Here is a 17,533-nt window from a genome sequence, read left to right on the forward strand (position 1 = left end):
GTTTTTCATGTTGTAATATTGGATTCTGTATTCTGGACATTGGAACATTGCGAATGTTATGCTGTGAAAAGTTTGCATTTTAATATGGCATTCTGAATTCAAGTATTGAAATTTTAAGTGTTTTTGTTTGCTTTAGTAGGCAATTAACTTGGTAGTCAAACTGTAAAATCCGTATCTTGAGCTGCAGCTACAATCCAGGTTTCTTTATTCTCAACTGGAATCTGTCCTGGGCATGGATGGAACAGAAATAACCAGAGATTTAAATCAAGATTGTAGGCAGAATACAGGCCCATCTATCTCTGCATCTCCTTTTTTAGGATTTGTCCCTCATTTTTAGTACATGGAATTATCCTTCATTTCTTTCTTGTGTTTCTTAAGGCAAAATACCACTAAGATTTCTCCCTCAATATTTTAGTTTCTTTATATGATGTAAACTTTGGCTTGTCTTAACCCTTGGGCCATTAAGACAGGTACTGTACTTCACTCTTTGTAGGTCCTTTTTTTTCATTAGTGATTTCATTTTAGAATTTTCCTGGTGTTTATTCTTTACTGCCTTCAAATTAGGATGATACTTTGTTTTTGTTTTTCTGTGTAGATTATGTAGTTTGTTATGTGTTCAGAGGGAAGATCTCATAAGAACTATTTGGCCAGAAACAGAAGTACATATAGTTTTTTAAAGCCATCTATTATTGTTGCATATTATTACATATTATTGTATGTATCAGTATTAAATTAATTTTTACTGTTGAGTAATATTGTATTAAACTGACCTAGCATAATTTGTTTATACTTATTTACCTACTGGTGAACAGTTAGGTCATTTTAAATTTAGGGGCTATATTGAACACAACTACTCTGAATATTTTTTTGCAGGTTATATTAGTCAGCTTTTCTATTGCTGGGACACAATACCTAAAATCCATAACTTAGAAGAGAGGTTTAATTTGGCTCATGATTTCAGGGGATTCAGTTCATGATCAGCTGATTCTAAGGTAGGAATATCATGGTGGAAGAGCCTGGTAGAACAAAAGTACTCAGTTCATGGTAGCTGAGAAGTAGGACAGGAGAAAAGCACAACAGAGGAAAGGGCAAGGAATGCTATATACCATCTAAGGTCACAGCTTCATGACCCACCCAGACATACCCAGGAGCATTCTTTACTAATCTTCTAAACATTCTTTAATCCAATGAACTTGACATATCAAGGGTAACTGTCACATAAGCTACAGTTTTTTAAAATATCTACTCATTTCCAAGTATCTTCCACGATCATTTGATTTGATTGATCCTGGAAAGCAAATATTATTTCTCAAGTTAAAGGTGAAGTTCCTTAGTAAAGTTTTTATTAGTAAGGTGGGGCCACACCTTAGTGCATGGTAGAACTGAATCTATCTGGTTCTGAGGCTCATGCTATTCCAGTGCATCTTGCAGATCTAAAAGGGTGGGTTACTCCCTTAGCTTTCATTTCATACTTTGTGGGAAATTGGGTGGGGGTATAGGGAGGCAAGTGGAAAGATCTAAATGAAATATTTTCATTTAGACACTAAAAATTGTGTTTTACACATGTTAATTTCCTCCAACTTTCTGATTTCTTTCTAATGGCTGGGCCTGAGAACATCACATTTCTACTATGTGTATACAGTTGCAAAACTCTTTTTCCTAGAAATAGGGAATTGTAGCTAAAGAATCAGAAGACTTGAATTCTGATGTTAGCCTTGCTCCCAATTTGCTGTGTGACCCAGGGAAATTCTCTTCCCTCCTGGCTTCTGTTTCCTTAGTTTTTTCTTTTGAATATCAAGGAAGTCAGAGGCTCTTTATAGTGGTTATCAGAAACTAGATCCCATGATTCTTGGAAACTCAATTCTTTTGATATCTGAGGGGAATCTAGGGTCAGTAAACCTTTCAAAAGAGTGGGGCAGGTCTTTGCACTTCAAGCAACCCAGTCAACAAGGCTGATTATGTGGTTTGCTTAGGCAATTAGAGCATGGTGAGTAGCGCTACCAGTTCCTGGGGGTGGGGCCAGGAAGCCACATCTTTTGTGGCCTCAGCATGCAATGCCCTTTTCCATGAACATCTCCATCTTCTGTGAGGAATCCTAGGTGACCCTAGATGTCATGTAATAAAGCCAGCCCCACCTGAACTGCTTGAGGCAACCCCCCCCCCCCCAAAAACCACTCAAAATATGAAAGCTGTTCCTGTGAACCCCTGGAAGACCAAAGGCTTCTTTTAAAAAAGCAAGACTCCAGTACTGCTCCAAGTACAGACAAGTAGAGTCAATAGTAACTCCTGATCCACCACAGTTTAAATGAGTACCTATATTTATACTCCTATTTTTAATTAGATCTATAATGTGGGTAATCTTGCCAGGGCTACAGCTCTCAAGCTCTTGGTAATTTATCTAATGTCCCTCTTCACTATGCTTTCATCTCTCCAGGAAATGAGGAAATCTCTAATTGCTAGATCTGTCATGGTCCACCTTTTACGACAGATCAGGAAATAGACTGACCTGCTCCTTCTCATATTTGGTCTGTGCATCCTTAACCTAATAGTAAAGTTTATCTATTCATGGCTTCTAATGGTGATCCAGACTACAACCCTTGGCTCTTCTGACAAATTCATCAAGTGTTCTTCCATTAAACGGGCAGATCAACAGTTTTTCACATCTAGGTACTGAGTCCTTTCTCATTGTCCTCTGACAGGTTTTTTTTTTTTAACCCAGGTGGTGAACCACAACCTCTCAAGGTAGTTGGAGAGACCATAATCCCCAGTAGGTAAGGCCTACATGTTCTTTCAGCTAGACGTAGCTATATGAAGACAATATCCTATAAAGAATTATGGGGATTTATGTTGCAGGCCAGAAATAAGGCAGGAGATTAGCACTGGCCAGCTGGCTAGGCAAGTAGGCATGACTTGTCAATCACAGAGATCCAAGACACATGGCCAGAAAAACAATGCCCAAACCTTGCTCCCCTGGGACCAATCCAAACATGCTGATTTTAATTCTTCTGGCACAAAATCAAGCAGGTTTTTGTCACGACAGCCTAGATCTGACTTCAGAATGAGAACTATGAAAGATATTGGCCATTAATCTTGTGGCTCCTATGCTCTCTTTCCAAGTGGTTTGCTCTCACTCTGCAGTGTGTACTTCTTTTCCTACCTTTAATATAAGTAAAACTTACTACCTTTTGCACTTGTCTTGTCCAATTCTTTGATCAGGACAAGAACCTGGAAATTATCTCTAGAAGGAGCCCACAGCACCCCAGAACCCAAGCAACAAGAATATGATCACAAGTATAACACGGTCAAAGCCAAAGGGAGAGAAGGGTTCATTGTGACCTACTCTCATATCTCCCAGATGAGTAAACCAAAGTCTGTAAGGGGCTGGGCCATATGAAATAGTGGTGGGATTAGAGTGATGTGACACCCAGTACAGTATTCTCTCTGTACTGGGGGAGTCCAGAAAGTAAGTCACTATAAATAGTGACGTGTGACTACCCTTTTTAGTGTATCATTAACAGCTATTCAATTCTGCCAAATCTCTTTCATTCCTTTTAACAGCTTCATAGACTTCCATCATAATTATAGGTCTTGTTTATTCATTCAAGTCTTAATTGTTGAACATTCGAGTTATTCTACCACTTGAATAATGTAAACTATGCTCTAATATAAACATGTATTGAGGCCCAATCTTGTGCATAGATTTTTACATATTCAGCATCAAAAATAAATCTAGACAAAAAGAAATTCCTAAGTCAAAAGAGATACAAATAGATATTTTCCTGTTCACTATCAAAATTGACCTTAAGGGTTGTTTCACCTTGTTCTTCATCTGAAAATTTTACAGACCAGGGTACCTCTTTCCTCTGTCCTGGACAGCTTTAGATGTTGTTAATGTGTAAGTGAAAGGAGACAGCATAATTATGTTCTTTTGCACTTGTTTGATCATTTGTGAGCCAGCCTGGGTGTCTTTTCCCGTGTTTATTACCTATTTGCAAGTCTTCTTTGCCACAGGGAAGCATCTCCTTTTTTTTTTTCCGTTTAGTTTATTGGTACATTTTAGGTATACAATACAGTTACATTCATCATTGGGAACTTGTACCTTTACATGATGTATCTTGGTTCTTATTTTTTCCCCATTCCCCTGCCCTCCTTTCACCCCCTCCACCCTTCCCTATTTACAAAGACTTTGTTTCTATTTTTTCATTTTCTCATATTTTTTCCCTTCTTTCCTTTCTCCTACCCCTCCCACTTCTTCTATTCCTTTAGACCTTTTCTTCCTATTTCACAATATCAATTATACATTTTGATCCTTATTTACACTTTTAGTTTTTTACACCAGAGAAACTATTCAGTATTTATACATGTATGTCCTATTTATTTCACTTAAGAGTATGGCCTCAGTATGCATCCACTTAGCCATAAATGTCTCTAGTTTCTCATTCTTTATGGCTGAGTAGTACTCCATTAAAAAAAATTTTATTGTGTTTTCAATGGAGAAATACATCATCTGTTTACAAAATAGCTCTTGAAAAATACAAGGAGCACAGATACTATAAAACAAAGCAAACTCCACTCATGAGACACTACATACATCATGTGAAAGCAACTGTCTGATTTCCAGATTATGAAACTAGAATTAAAAAGTCACTACACAGAGAAAGTCCAAGTTTGCAGCTTGGCAAAACTTGGATGCAGTTACATGAAACGTTTAATAAACTGAAGTTTTTCCCCAATGTGTAAACAAAATGACAAGACTAAATCTGTGCCTGCCAGTTTCAATCTAACTCTGAAGCTACACAGCACACACAGACACCTTGTACACTTCACCTGCTAGTTGACCATCTTTCCTTCCTAGGTGGTAGGGAAGAATGGCAAGGCAACTGTGCGGAGCAAAGATGTGAGAAGTAGAAATATTGTATACTAGACATTATAAAGTCATGGGGAAAAGAAAGCCTCAATTAATGCATAGCCTAAGGGGAAAAGACTATACTCCAACTTCAGAAAATTAATTTAGAAGGATGGGGAAGAGTAGTAAGTAACTGCAGTTCAACGTGAAAAATGTACATGTGATAGAATGGAGCACAATGGATGATTTAAAAACATGCTCAGTGGAGAAATCTTGTTAGGTTTGCTTTGTCCAGATTAAGAAACAGTAACTTTATCAACATCTGGCATCCCTTATACATTGTGAAGATGGACATTATGTTGCTTTATTATGAGAAATTATTTTCTTTACAGAAAGGTGGTTCTAATCCTTTGCTAGAATAAAACAAAACAAAAAAGGAGTAAAGAGCTGACTAGATGTTAAGTGCTTGCTAGAAGTGATTTTTAAAATGTTTCTGTATGTAAAATTTGCTGACAAATTTTGGTAAACCAGTTAAAAATGAAAATTAGTTTAAAAATCTTGGAGAAAATGCCTTTTTGCCCACATGTTTAAAATTGAAAATCAATTTACAGACAGGAAAAGGAGATCTGTGGAGTGTACAAAATTCCTCTTATTTAGAGATCAAATGGCCATCCAAGTTAGATATCAGTTTCACAAAGTCATTACTTTTAGTCACCATAAAATTTCAGCCATGGGACCAAAATTTAGTGTTCTGTGCCATGTAGCCACCCGGTCATTGGTTTCACATCATGGCTTAAGAAAATACTGACATTTTAGTTTTTGTGAAGTAAGTCCTACCACCTTGTGCATATACACAAAATCTAAAAAGGGGAGGGGGCTCAAAAAGGTTTTTCATTTGTTTTAAAGATAACAGATAGAAGGCAAAAGAATATGGAGCTTCAGGAAGCTCAAAAAAAAATATTTGCTGGCTGATCGCTGATTTGTATGCACTACGAAACGATTCTATAAATAAAACCAATATATCATTTCTTAATCATAACCCCATCAAAACCAAGTATTTCCTAATTATTCTTTCAGTGTCAAACGTACACCTGAGAGTTGACATTTCATTTTTCCAGGCTACCACTACCTCACATGGACTGAACTAGATGTACTCTCGTAAATAAGACAGTACACCACTGCACAATGGTATCCAATTTGAAGACTAAGGGTAAAGGAAATTCTTTGGGAAAAAATGCAAATCCATCAAGCTGAAAAATCTAAAATTAGTTCTACTTTCTAATAAAAAATACATAAAAGTGCATCATCAGAATAAGGAATTCTTATGCCAGTTTGTATTGCAAATTTTCCAATCAATGCATCAAACATAAATCAAATCCAGATGTCAATTATGGATACAAATATAGCTTGAGGTTCTTTTTTTTAAAGGCAGTAATTTTTTTTTATATAGTTAATGCAACTGTTGCTAACACAATAGTAACAGTACTCCTGGCTTCACATACTAACCTGGACTTCCGATCAAGTGCTGATTAGCCCAGTGAAGGAGGTCATCAAAAAAAAACCTAAGAAATTTTCAGTCTTGTCTAGTCTTGTACCCTCCATTCTCCTTTTTCAGCATTTGATGACAACAGGTTGAGTTGGCAGATATTGTTTATGGACCCCTGAGGTTGTTTTTACCGATTCAATCTCAATTTTATTGAATTCTTGATAACCGGAATAGGATTTGCAGGGAGAGCAGGGATATCAGAAAGGTCTGTACTGGATGTTTTCTGAGAGGCCAACAGAGAAGCCGCTGTCTGAATAGTTTCTGATTGAGGTGTACTTGTCTCTGTATCAAGTTGTTCCTTTGCTTCTGTTTTATCATGTCCACTCAAAGCAACACAGTTAGCATCTTCACTTGTTTCATCCTCTTCTGTTCTGGGTTTCTTGGGACTCTCTTCTTTACGAGGGGAAGGTGTCCTCTTGACTCCTGCTATAGTATTAGGTATTTTTGTTGCTGCATTTCCTGAAGGTCTAGGTGGTGGGTTTACCAGACGTGTTGTGGAAACAACTCTGGAGACTGTAGGCTTTGGTGGTGGCAAAATGGCTGGCTGTGTGGCAGTTGAGGAATGCTTTCACTCGATGTACCCCCTGAGCTGTCACTGGAATTTGTTTGTGTCACGGAGACTTCAGGAGAGTGGATGTTGGTCACAGATGCTGCCGTCACAGCTGGAGCAGGACTGTTTCTGCCCTGAGAGCTGCCAGAGCTGTTCAATAGACTGGTCTTCGTAGCACTGGTGGGTGAAGGCACAGACATGCTGTTGTCACTGTCCATAGACAAGTCAAGGCTGCTGTCGTTCAGAGCTGTTAATTTTACTCCGTTGAGTGCTTTTTCTTTTTCTGAAGCACATGATTAGGTAATAGTTGATGGAGTTGCTTTCTTTTTACATGCATTGCAGCAATTTTCATATCCACCTCAAACATCTTGCTGTTTATTGCTTGCCTACAAACTGTATCTGTGAAAGACTGAATATCATAGGTGAGATCAATACTGAGATTTTCAGAATTTTCTGTTTTTTTAAACACTAACCCAATCACCCACATTGTATGAAATTCTTCCTTGTCAGGATTTTCTTTGGGTGCTGCAAATGACTGGGGATTCACATGAGCCAATGTAATAAATTCATTCTTCTCCAAGCTTCCAACCAGGATTTGGATTTTTGATTCCACCAAACCCACCCATTCTAGGTGCTGTTTTTCCATTGGTGCACTTGCTAGAAGTACAATATAATGCTTGTACTTTTGAAAGAAGTTCGGAGCTTCAAAAAGTTTGGACCACTCTGCCTTACTCAGCAAAATTTCATCTGTGATAGCAAGACCTTGTTTAAACTCCTCAACCATGACCATCCGTGTTGAAATGGACACATTATATGTGGAGTTCTGTTGTGGGTATGCTGGTGTAATTATAGGCATAAGATGGTACCTATCACTGGGGTTTACCCTTGGGTCCCATACAGGCAAGTTAAGATTGCATTCTTCAGGCTGTTTCAATAGCACTGGATTTGGCCTTCCCATTTAGAAAATACCAAGAAAAATTTATGTACAAGAGTTGATGCTATTGCATTTGGATAAAACTGGCAAGTCCTTGCTACTAGCATAGCCCAGGAAACACCACCGAGGAAACCTAATATATTGGAATAGGTGTTGTGGCATTTGGCCCACAGTTTGATAGCTCTCGGAGTTTACCTGAAGTTGTCAATGTTTGGTACTAGATGTAAAATTTCATCGGTTACCCTGCAACCATTAAGATTTCTTATGCATCTTATATCTAAATTTTTAAGCAGAGGGTCAACTCCTAGGTCCAAATCTTCGGGAATAGTCTGCAGTGCTAGTCTTGCAAATAAAATATCAATCTCTATCCCATCAAAACAGAGTTTGATGACTGGTGCAAATGCCTCTTTAACAGCTCTTAAATCTTTTACTTCTTCCTGTAATTTCAATTTATCATAGAATGAGGTAAAAAAGTCACTTCAAGCCACGTGTCTCGGTGCAACACATAATGCATCAACATCAGCACCTTTTGTGTGTACTCCTAATCTGTAAGATCCAAATGTAAACATTTTTCCTCCAACATTTTCAATTACAGACTGAGGAAGATTCTTGCTTTCACTGATTTCTCGTATCCACTCTTTCACCAGGTTATTTAACTTTCCCAAAATTAAAATCCTGCGCTGCAGTTCTTCTTCCTCTTCAAAAACCCCGAAGGGCTTCAGAGTCTCGTTGAGTTTCTGCGTCAGCACCCAGTTGGTCTCCTTGGGGGTGCTAAGCTGATAGGAGAGGCGATGGCACAGTGCTTCTGTGGCGGCTGTTTCTGTTGTGATCCCTGTGTCGTAAAACGACTTCGTCTCCTGCGCCAGCACCGCCCCCTGGTCACCTCCCCCCCCCCCGCCCCCAACACCCCACCCCCAACACCCCACCCCCAACACCCCGCAAGCGCTGCCGCTGCCGCCCTGGGCATGATCCACTGAGGCAGGAGGGAGGGGGAGCCTGCCTCAGCCGTGGGTCCAACCAGTACTCCATTTTATAAAAAGACCACATCTTCTTTATCCAGTCTCCAGTTGATGGGCACTTGGGCTGTTTCCAAGTTTTAGCTATTACAAACTGTGCTGCTAAGAACATGGGTGAGCATGTGTCACTGTAGTAGATTATTTTAGTTCTTTTGGGAAGATACCCAGCAGAGGAATAGCTGGGTCGAAAGGGACCTCTAGTCCTAGTTCTTTGAGGTATCTCCATACTGATTTCCACAGTGGTTACACCAGTCTACACTCCCACCAGCAGTGAAGGGTTCTTTTCTTCCCACACCCCCGCCAACATTTGTTATTGGTTGATTTCTTAATAGCAGCCATTCTTTCTGAAGTGAGGTGGAATCTCAGTGTTGTTTTCATCTGCATCTCTTGAATGACCAGTGATGTTGAACATTTTTTCATATATGTATTTGCTGCTTTTACTTCTTTGTTTGAGAAATGTACGTTCATTTCAGATGACCATTTTTGAATTGGGTCTTTATATTTGGGGGTCTGATTTTTTTGAGTTCTTTATATAGTCTATTCTATTTATATATTCTATTCTTTATATATTCTAGATATATATTCTCAGACCTTTGTCTGAGGAACCGCTGGTAAAAATTTTTCCCACATTGTGGGTTGTCTCCTAGCTCTATTGGTGGTTTCTCTTGCAGTGCAGAAGCTTTTTAATAAGATGAGATCCCAGTGGTTGATTCTTTGTGCTAGTTCCCGTGCTACTGAGAATTTGTTCATAAAGTTTTTTCCTATGCCAATGTCTTTGAGAGTTTTACCTAACTTATCTTCCAGCAAGTTTAATGTTTCTGTTTTAATATTTAGATTTTAATCCACTTCAATTTTAGTTTAGTGCATGGTGAAAGACAGGGGTCCAGTTTTAATTTTTGGCCAGTTAAAATCCAGTTTTTCCAACACCATTTATTAAAGAGTCTATCTTTCCTCCAGTGAGGATGTTTGGCTCCTTTGTCAAAGATGAGGTAGCTAAGTATGTCTGGAGTTGTTTCTCCATCTTCTAATCTATTCCATTGATCCTTGTGACTGTTTCTTTGCCAGTACCATGCTGTTTTTATCACAGTAGCTTTGTAGTAAAGCTTCAACTTGGGGATTGTGATACCTCCAGCCATGACTCTGTTGAAGCATCTCCTTTTTATAAGTCAATTTTGTCACTCTTTCTTTGATAGTTCCTGCTTCAGTTATCTTTTGAAGAAATGGTCTTCATCTGAACTTAGCTGTTACCTAAAGGCAGGAGTTGTGAAGTGTGTGATCATACTTCAGCGTCATAGGTGTGACTCAGTCTTGTTACGCCCCTATTCAACCTTTGCAAGGCTCCCTCACACCAACGTGGAGAGGAAGGAACTCTGAGCCAGAATTCAAGGCCCTATTACCCAGACTCTGCTCGCTGTTCTGCCTCCTTACCCACCAAACTGCTATCCTGAAGCACCTGAATTTCTCTTCAGTCTCTTGGCCTTTGCACATACTCTACTTCTGCTTACAGTACTAATTCCCTTTTATTTTCCTAAGGAGAAATCCCACTGGTCCTTGAATACCTTGTTACATTGTGATCGACTCAAGGGACCCTTCCTTGACCCTCTTCACCTGTGACAGTTGCCTCTTTTGTGCCAGTCCATCAGAGCACATACCACAAGGATCTGTGCTAAGGTATTTGATCAAATACACAGTGAATATTTAGATTTTTTAAAAATTACAGTAAAATAAACATTGCCCTTAACTCCCCTTAAAACACTTCCCCTCTCCCACCTTGGATATACTTATCTCGCCACTCTTGCCAGTTTCTCAAGCAGTTCTGGAAGTCTTCTTTTGTGTCTTTATGAGGTGTGATAAAAAATATGGTGAATACTGCTGCTAAGTACCATCCAGTGGGATTGTAGGCTCATAAAAATTTATACTGATCAAATACCTTACTCACCTGATCTGGCACCATGAAACATCTGGCTCTTCTCCAAAGTCAAAATGACCATGAAGCACAATTTGAATCAAATCCAGACATTGAGACAGCCATGGAAATGCAATTAGAGAGACATGGGAACATAACATGGGAACCACCAGTATCTCAGGAGAAGGGGAGCAGAGAGGCCTTAAAGGATTTGGACTTGTGTTAGGGATTTGGGGGAAAGTTTAAGGAAGAGAGGTTTGGCTTTGGATTGGTTGCTGTCAGGAGGTGGGATCAGTCACCTCCATAAATCTTATCTGAAAGTGATAGGGCTTATAATATAGGACCTCAAAATATTCCAAAAAATATAAGGGAAATATTATAACTCTCAACTTTCTAGATATCCGAAATGCCGAGTTTGTGTTCTCTAAAAATCAAAGATTGAATTCTAGAAACAATGGAGGTTAAGAGTAGGAAGGATTTATTGAGAAAAAGATAGCTTCTGTCTAAGAAAGACACTCACCCTGCTTCTCAAAGTTGTTTTATTAAGCAAAGCCTTGAGGTGAGGCAGGTACAAGGTGGGTCAAAACTACTGTCAACTAATAAGATTACAAATACAGTCCATTAGGTAATATTGATCCGATGGGAAATCACAAGGTGGGACAAAAAACTATGATCAACCAGTAAGATTACAACAAATATAGTCACTTAGGTGATAATGATTTAATAGAGATCGAATGGGGAAGCAAGTCACATAGCGAGAGTACAAGGACTGAACAACAAGGATTTCCTGGAAGGAATGGGCTAGGGAGGTTCTGGTCTCCACCTAAGAGGATTGAAACCTATTTAGAATATCAATCACTGCTGTTCATCCCTAGGGGAAGTATGTGAGTGGAGTTCTTCTTTTTCTGGAAGCCTGGCCTTTAGCGAATGAGCCTCAGGTCACAATTATCTCCTGGGCTGGGGCCCAAGTCTTGCCTAACTGACTTATAATATTTTCTAACTAGCTTAGCTATCTACAGTAGGAGGGCAGACCAGACTGAGGCTAAAGCTGGAGCGCCTCCTTAATCAGGATAGGGGATACATATTCACATTGCAGAGTGGACAGCGTTTTGGATTGTGTCTGTGTTCATGTGAGATTATAGAGTAGTCTTGATTTTCTCTTGTCCTCAGTGATCAGAGAGTGGCCTTGCCTGGATGTTGGTATTCTATGACGGATCTAGCTTGAGAACTGGGCCAGCCTGATTTCTCACCAGCTCTTCATGGGCTCTCCTTTGTCACCTGTCAGCACCTCTACTTCCCCTATCCCACCCCTATCTCTCTCTCATTTCCTGTATCACCTTCATTCACCTCCTGCTCTGGCCCATTGTCAATTCCTGCCCTTTAGACCGGGTCTGATATGTGTGGTGTGTGGGAGTGTGGAGGCCTCAGACACAGAGAAGTTAGCATATGTGTGCCTTTGTGCGTGTCCAGTATTAACAGGCAATGAGATGCTTGCCCAGTCCTGCTTACTGTGTAGGCTCAATGTCCTCACCCTTGAAGTGATGGTCTCAGGACCAAATTCCTCATAGACTGTTTTTCTTTGCTCTTAGAGGGGACCGAACAACTTAATTCTGTTCTCAGGGAGGAGTATAAATCTTTATTCCCTGCTGAAATTAATGGCTTTTGGCATCTGGGGACAAGCATGGGATTTGTGTGTGTGTGTGTGTGTGTGTGTGTGTGTGTGTGTGTTATAGTATGATTTTTGTGGTACTTCTAAACTCTCCATGTATATAGTTCCCCTTGTTATCCACTCTGAGGACCACCTACTGCTCAGCTGAGAATTTGGGGCCGTGAACATGGGGGAAGGGAGCCAAGGATGATCCTTTGGTTCTTGGGAAGGCACCATATGTTTGTTGCCAAAATCATGGAGTTTTCCAGGAGTTGGGGGAGGGGGTTAGGAGAGGCATGTTCAGTGGAATGAGGGGGAAAGACCTTATTCCTCCTGCAATGTCCAGATTTCCCAAGTGTCACACAGTGGGCTCTAGTTCCTCAAGATAACCTTTTGTTTTGCACAAATAAACTATAAAATTAACCCAGGGAGGGATCAAAGTTTGCTGATTTTTATCAAATTGATAATTTAAGACTATTTCCTCTGGACAAGATGCTTGCCAGTCCTTCCCCACAGATCATTATACCTGATGCTCACAGACTCTTGATCTTGGCCCCATTGCTCATCTCTGTTTAACAGGTGATGGTTGGAGGCTTGGAAAAGGGACACTGCTGGTCCAAGGTCACCAGCAGGCAAAACCTCCAAACAGAATTGGAACCTAGCTCTGTCAGGATGCAAAACTGATGTGCATATTCCTTATTGTTTTATCCCGTTTTCCTTCCCAGGGCTGATCATGAGCCTTCTGTCTTTGCTATAAACACAGAATCATCTCTCTTCTCCTTCCTGTTTCAACATAAAGTTAGCTACACAAGCTGGGGCCTGTGATCAGGGCAGTAAACATCAGGTTTTGTTGTTTTTTACCTTTAGCCTCTCTTTTCTAACATGCACAGACTCAGTTAAACCCAGGCATTAGTGGACAAAAAGGCACTTGATCATCCCAGGAAAGAGTTAGGAATGATTTAGAGGGTAAATTTGATCAAAGTTAGTCTTGAGAGGTTGTTTCCCCAGTGAACTAGGAGTGCTGAACCAAGTTCGGGTTTGAGGGCTGAGTGTGGGAGGAGTCTAAGGAATTTCTCCTGGGGAAGAATAAATGCAAAAGAGTAATGGCTAATCAGATTTTATTTACTCATTTATTCATTTTTCCTTCAGTTGTTCATTCACTCAACACTGACCAAGGACATTCCCTCCATCAAGTAATGTGCTGAGTGCCAAGGAAGGCATCGAGACTGGGTTACCATCCTCATAGTTGCCAGTTACGGCAGTGATGGTGAACCTTTTAGACCTAGTGCCCAATCTGCAGCCCCAAACCCCCTTATTTATTGCAAAGTGCTAACACTGTAATTAAACTGGAAACGGAAGTTTTAGTTTAGAAAAAATAACTATTATTTGATGCTTGGGTGTCGCGGTGACTTGACTCACATGCCAATAGAGAGGGCTCTGTGTGTCCACTGTGGCACATGAGCCATAGGTTCGCCATCACTGGTTGATGGAAATCCAGACATCTAAGAGAAGAAATGGCAACATTTGGGTAAGGATCTAGTGCTGTGAGAACAGATATGGCTGTGAGTCAGAAATGATTTCCCAGAGCAAGGACAGTCATACACTCCTTAATGATGAAGATAGGTGGTGAGAAATGTGTCCTTGGGCAATTCTATCCTTGTGTGAACATCACAGAGTGTGCTGGGCATGAAGTCACTAGGCAAGCGACAATCTTATGGGACCACTGTGGTGAATGCAATTTGCCTTTGACCTGGATGAAAACACTCTTACACAGTGCCTGATTCTAGCTTCTCAGAGGAGAAATGAAGGTGGGGGTGGAAGAAGAGGGACTTGGGGAGAAAGGGAGGAGAGAATAGAAACAGCAGCAGGAGAAGAATAGTACTGTAGAGGATAGTGAGGTTGGAGGCCAGAGTTACTGGTGATTATACCAATGGTGTCTTAGAGCTTGCTCAAACTGGCTCACAACTGCTGATTGTTTTTAGGAGTTTTATGTCAAACTAGCCATTATTAAAAATTAAAAACTTACAGTGAAATAAATTTTTATAAATAAAGATGATAAATACACTGCATCACTCCCCAGTTAGTTTACTCCATTTTGCTATTAGAATGTTGTGGGTGTTACATCTGTTTTGTCTGTGTCGAGGAAGTCATGCGGAATGCTGCGTGGCAGCACATCTCTTCACAACCCTGCCCTCACACTGTGGGTGGCTCAGAGTCAGTCACGAAGGGAGTATTTACACTAGGAAAATGGACAGACACCAATAAGTGAGGTCCACTTTTTCTCTCCAGAGAGACACCTGTTAAACATGTACCTGCATTCAACTGAATTCAATGTATATACATAAAATGCAGAACTCACAAGTATAATTGCTATGCTCAATAACTTTCCTAAATTGAACATATCTGTATGATCAGCACTCAGGTCAACTGACAGACAATTACGTGGACCCCAGCAGCCCCCTCATACCCTTTTATCAGTCACTGACCACCCCACCAAGGCTAATCATAATACTGAGTTCCCAGTATGATTCTCTTATCTAAGGAAGGCTTCTTCCAAGCCCTCATTTCCATAGCCCCCTTCTACACTTTGGTGTTAAGCTTCTAGGTATTTATTTCGTCACTATCCTGCTTTAAATAGTTTAAAATTGTATTAGGAATACAATATCTATGGAAAAATATAAGAATATACATGTATGAAAAATATCTCTTGATATAGCCATCTCCTTATTTTGATTCCACAGGACAGGAAAAGAGAATCTGAACACATTTGGTCTGATATTAGGCCCAAAGTCCTAATCAGAGAGATAAGGACATGGCAAGGACTTTATGAGCTGTGAAAATTACTGAGGACCTCAAAGAGACTGGGCCACTGAGGAGCACAGAGCACCACCAACTTTGCCCCTTAGGAAGCACATACTCTGCAGTGGGCAGGAGAGGCTGGAGGAGGGGAGGACTGTCTGGAGCTCTTGGTGATCGGGGAAAGATGTGGAGATGATAGTGGCCTGAGCCAGAGCACATCTTTCTGAAGGCCTTTCTTAGCAGCTAGACTAAAAGCATGGGCTCTGGAGCCAAGCATACTTGTGTTTGAGGTTTCTCTCTGATGCTTACAAGCTCTGTGACCTTGGACCAATTAGTTAACTTCTCTGAGAAATGGTTAACCTCCATAGCAAATGAAAATAATGAAAGCACTAGCCTCAGTGGTGGTTGGGATAAGAAACTAACCTACAAGAAGTACTTAGTTCATGACAAATACTCAGTAGACATTAAATGCTACAGATGCAACATCTGCTTGACCTGAAAAAGGGAAGGAGAGTTCCTTAAACTGTTGTACTGCCTTTCTGACAGAGTCTGCACTTTTTGTTTCCTTTGGGTCTTTTGATGGCTTCTGTGAGGAGAATTTTATGTCCAAGGAGTTCTTTGGGAATCCACAGGGAAATGGACACACATAGTGCCTGCCACATTGCAATATTTTTGCCCTTTTGAACCTGAAAGGAAGCACAGAACTGAGACAGCCAGAGACAAAAGCCAATCTCACTGTATTTTCAGGGCAGCCTTCAGGAGAAAATCAGGCATGTTTGTAGAGAGAGTAGCTCGGGCTCTCTCCTCCAGGGAGGTGAGAGCCAGGGAATGAAGTCTATGTAGGGCAGACAGTTGAGCTAACATTCCACATGAACAAAGCTCCAGCCTCCAATGATGTGCTGGCCAACTTGGGCCCTCTTGATTTTGGTGCAACATTTCCCATATCCTCTTTAGTGAGAAGATTCTTTCTGGCTTATTCAATATGGAACCTCCCAGTTCCCATTACCAGGGTATCAAGAGAGCTGGAGATCTAGATCATAGAGGGCATTGTCCAAGATCCTTATGGGTTTCCTAAACCTGTGTGCTGTAGTTTCTTCATGGGCAAATAGACCAAATAAAAGCATCCACTATCCAGGGGTGTTGTAATTACATGAGACAGCTGCATGCTTTCATGTCCAGTTCCTGGTAAAGAGTAGGCACTTCTTAAGAGGCTGGAATTCTTCTGTAGATCCCCATCTCTTTCTCCTTAATCTCTCCTTCCTTTCTAATCTCTTGGTGGGATCACTATATTGCAACCACCAGCAGTGCCAAGGACAGCTGCAACTATCCTAAAACATCAGATTCCCTACTGCTTGGCATTGGCTTTTCAGCAAATAGAATATTTACTCTCTTTTTTTACTCACATTTTAGATAAGCTACTGGTCTCATATTGATTCCTTTTTCTCTTAATGTGGCTCTGATGGTGGCCTCCAAAGGGCCAAGCCTGTGCAATGGAAACTCATTCCTCCATCATGGCAGAAAGAGCTCAGCTTGGGTCAGATGTTACCCAGTATAGGACCGAAAAGCCATGGTGGGAGATGGAGTCATGCACCAACATGGCGGGTCTCTTGGGCTCCCACAGTGGAGGAGGTGGATTCTAGCAGTAGTGGGTGGGGTTGATGATATACTCACTATACATGAAGTTAATGACAATGACCAAAATAAAAAATGTCTCATTTTCCAACACCCACCAGAGAACAACTGTTAATAGTTTGTTTATAGTATTTCTTGACATTTTGGCTTGTGAATTTATCTGCTAAAATAAATGAAATTATTATAATATAAGCTTTATAATGTATTATATAGTCTGGTTTGAAGCATACCCCCCCCACCTGCATAATACTTGGAAATTTAGACATTGTAATGCAGGATTTGTGGGGGACTGGAGTTAAGCTGTGTGATGGTGTGTAATCCAGTGGTTTGCATTAGTTCATTTCTATTATTCTTTAGTCCCAGTCTCACCCACCACCCTCATGCAGCTTTCCTGTCTCTCCAACATGCAGGAAGCCTTCCTCAGATTGATTATTGGTGCTGGGAACCATGGCTTCAATGTAGAGGCAAAATGTAGGGAGGCTAGTAAATTCCAGTGGATCCATAGGGCTATGCACAGAATTAGACACTTGCTAGATAACCAGTTCTTCTTTCCTCCCTCCCTTCCTCCATCCCTTCCTCCATCCCTCTATTTTTCTTTCCTTCCCCCTCTCCAGGTAGCAGCAGCCCACAGAAACCAGTCCCTTCTTGACCTGGTC

The 17,533-nt window shown here is 40.5% G+C and overlaps 1 protein-coding gene and 2 pseudogenes across 2 annotated transcripts in view; 1 reads left to right on the forward strand and 2 right to left on the reverse strand.

Moving 5' to 3' along the window:
• The window catches only part of Insyn2b (inhibitory synaptic factor family member 2B), a 331,485-nt gene that overhangs the window by 73,023 nt on the left and 240,929 nt on the right, over positions 1-17,533 (forward strand). The window lies entirely within an intron of this gene.
• LOC101720003 (poly(A) polymerase alpha pseudogene) lies at positions 6,398-8,034 on the reverse strand (annotated as a pseudogene).
• On the reverse strand, positions 8,068-8,843 carry LOC147822956 (poly(A) polymerase alpha pseudogene; annotated as a pseudogene).

Source organism: Heterocephalus glaber, unplaced genomic scaffold (genome assembly GCF_053883595.1).
Source record: "Heterocephalus glaber isolate CG9 unplaced genomic scaffold, H.glaber_assembly_v1.0 deba00001606, whole genome shotgun sequence".
In the NCBI taxonomy this organism is placed as follows: domain Eukaryota; kingdom Metazoa; phylum Chordata; class Mammalia; order Rodentia; family Bathyergidae; genus Heterocephalus; species Heterocephalus glaber.